Genomic DNA, 3,388 nt, shown 5'->3' on the forward strand with positions numbered 1-3,388 from the left:
GGACTCTATGTAATATAGCTGATCGATCACCTACGCAGAATGTGCTAAACAAAAACATTTTGATTGATAGGTACACAAATGAAGTAAACTTGCCTGCTGCCTGTCCATAGGGGCTTGGGCCATTAGGAAGAAAAGGGAAGTCTACTGGATTTTTGTTCTGAACACGTTCAAAAAGGGATTGAATAGTGAAATTCCATGGGAGAATGCTATACTGTAGCTCCTCCGCCATGGAGGTTCCTGTTATCTTCCTAATACCTGTCTTTTTCCATCAATACGTTGTTCATTACATGTTGATCGGTTATTTTTTTGCCAATGATTAGTGAACTATCCTCACTCCACTGATCTATACTAGAACCGAGAATAAGAGACATCTGTAACTAGATTGTGTAATCATTTGTTATAGATAATAAGGCCCTCCAGGTACTACCTAGTATGCACTTTATTTAAGTAGAATACACACTTATCTGATAATATACATGAATGTGCCCCTAGTTATATTTTAGCCATATGCTTTATTTTTAACCGTTTTTGGCTATTCTATTACATTATTTGCATGGTAAATTACGATTGCTATCGCCTTGCATATAGGCTTTAAACGATTAATATGACGGAGATCGAATACGACATACTAGGTTAGCTGTTGATTCGATGGATAGTTCCATTAATCTTGCGAGATCATAGATACTATTGCATGTCTATGGATTTGTATCTTTCTCACACAATATATTCGTTTATTATTATAAAAAAAAGAATCGATTTTCCTTTTCTTTTTACAATGCTTTCCTAATTCAGAAGTGGTTCCCTTTAAGAACGAACGTTAACGTATTACGTCAACCTGATAGGTGACTTCTCGAGGTTGCATATAAAGGTGGGCCCTTACATGTAACAGGTGATATTATTCCTAACGGCCGCGGGATGCCAGCAGCCATCTTTTGCAGCGCCCGGGCATTCATAGAAGCAGCACTCAGTCTTCTCCATCGGTAAGGATATCTCTGTTCTCTGAGCTAACCTTTCGGGTTTGTTCAGAGTTTCTGTATTTTTCTAGTTAACGAGGCGATCTCTGTTTCTGAATAGCACGTATTCTGTTTTTATATCCAGATCTTACTCGCAACAGGTGATATTATTCCTAACGGCCGCGGGACGCCAGCAACCATCTTTTGCAGCGCCCGGGCATTCATAGAAGCAGCACGCCGTTTTTTCCATCGGTAAGGATATTTCTGCTCTCTGAGCTAACCTTTTCGATTTTTTCAGAGCCTCCGCATTTGTCTAGTTAACGAGGCGATCTCTGTTTCTGAATAGCACGTATTCTGTTTTTATATCTAGATCCCTGCTGTATGAATTGAAGTTTTATGAAGAAAGGGACACAGTAACTACTGATCATGATGTTGTAGTTTCACTGTTGGCAGCCTTTAAGAATTTTAACGGTAAGCACGTCTCGATGACCCTCGCAACACTCTTTAACTCTGAGACCTATTTTTGACACACTAAGCGTCCTTTCTTTTGACATTGTGATTCGTGTCCTTTCACTCAGAAATCGATCGAGTGGAACTGTAATAGGAAACTAACAATCAAGTGAAGTAATCAGTTGAAGTATATACCGAAGATTGATACCCGTTTATATGAACAACTAGACCTCTTAGCGCCGAACAATTTAGGTTGTCATTTTGGGTCACAACTACCTCTTTTACTCGTAAGTTTTATTTACGTATTAATTTACATGATATGTACCGATTTATAAACATCATGTGTACTAATAGGAGTATACACGTTAGCTTTGTAGCTGATGTCTTGCCTCTCCTCTCCCCTTCTATATGATCATATTAATGACCGAAATCGATGGACAGAGAAAGATAAAGAAGGCGTGGTCTTTGTCTGAACCACATAGTACATCGATCTTCTCAAAAACCAATACTGGGTAAGTGGCTTTGTGTTAAGAGACCTTAGCTAGAAGCTGGGCAGGTCCTAAACTATTAGATAGTCCCTCATCCCTTGGTGTGAGGTTTAAAAAGCGTATATTTAGGATGCTACTATATGTCTCTAATTGAACGCTAATACTAGCTATGCACCTTTAAATATTTAACCAGTAAAGGCTTTATTCGATGAGTCTCCTCCTATATCCCTTCCCAGAAAAGATTAGGTTTAAATTGAATACAAACGTAAACATAACGAAATATGCCTATGGATCTAACATATAGAACATCTTCTTTGAATTGTATAATCAAGATACTAATCAGATATTGACTACTAATTTCGCTAAATAAGCTCTCCACAGACAATATGAAAAGGTTTTTCTAGGAGATTCTCTGCATCCAAGAAATAGACTTTTTCAGTTTTAACAAAAACATATCTCTATACCCAAAAGTAAATGTGTTTATTGGGGACATTGGGCAAAGACAGTTATAGTAGGTTTACCACTTCCGTAATATATGTCTGTATTTAAATGTACTTTAAACGTATAGCTAATCATCCAAAGAAGAATGTATTGATTGCAGACATTGGGTAGAGACCGCTAGAATAGGTACACCCTATTTGCTATTAATGACTACACTTAATCATAATCAGCATCCTCTCATTTATCCCCCATCAGTGGGGAAATTAAGTGATCTTATAGGTTTATGTTGTCCTCTTGTTTTCTAGGTACCATCTTAAATCAATTACAACTGCTCAAATATATAAATATCAGTTTTGTACCTTGTTTAGCATTATCTATACTGCTATAACAAGTAGGGAGGGAGTGCCATTAAGGGACCTGTTCTGGATTGGCTGTATAAATTGTTTTCTGATTTGTTATAATTAACATGCTGTTAGAGATATATATTTTTCTAACACTTATGTCACTGACTTGTTTTTATTATTATTTTTTAACTATTTGTTTCAGACAGAATTTGTGGCTCCTGAAGAAGGCGTCTCTTGCAACGCCGAAACGCGCGTCAGAAAATATTGATTGCCACTGTTTTATTTTTATTATTACATGATTGTATTGTATGAAAATTGAATAATTTGTCTTTTCAGTAATTTTTGTTTTAATTTATGTGGAATTAATGTTTGGCTTTAACATGAGTATTTGTATAACTATTAAATGAAACAAAGTTTTTTTATATTTGCTTGGTATTGTGGTTCCTTTATGTATTTACCTCCCTCATGTCTTGTTAATATTATGCCATGATGTTCACACTTCATAGGGGCTTGGGACTCCCGGTCAACGAGGGAGGAAAGGAATGTTGGGGTAATTAAAGCTGGGAGGGGTGGGAGAGGAAGTGAGGCCGAGCGCGCGCTGAGAATGAAAACACGTCGGCTGGTGGTGGGGGGCGGGAGCATCGCGCATCAAGAGCCTTTAAAACCTGCACTCAATAGGATATGGCATAGATAAACACACAGCATACTCTAT

The 3,388-nt window shown here is 37.4% G+C and overlaps 1 long non-coding RNA gene across 1 annotated transcript; it reads left to right on the plus strand.

The window, feature by feature from the left end:
- Window positions 1–891: 891 nt before the first annotated feature.
- Window positions 892–3,100, plus strand: LOC147693436 (uncharacterized). The gene is made up of 6 exons (XR_015299104.1): window positions 892–980; window positions 1,099–1,205; window positions 1,324–1,424; window positions 1,532–1,690; window positions 1,845–1,915; window positions 2,879–3,100. It is a non-coding gene; the product is annotated as an uncharacterized LOC147693436 (long non-coding RNA).
- The last annotated feature ends 288 nt before the right edge of the window (window positions 3,101–3,388 follow it).

This window comes from Lissotriton vulgaris, chromosome 8 (genome assembly GCF_964263255.1).
Source record: "Lissotriton vulgaris chromosome 8, aLisVul1.2, whole genome shotgun sequence".
In the NCBI taxonomy this organism is placed as follows: domain Eukaryota; kingdom Metazoa; phylum Chordata; class Amphibia; order Caudata; family Salamandridae; genus Lissotriton; species Lissotriton vulgaris.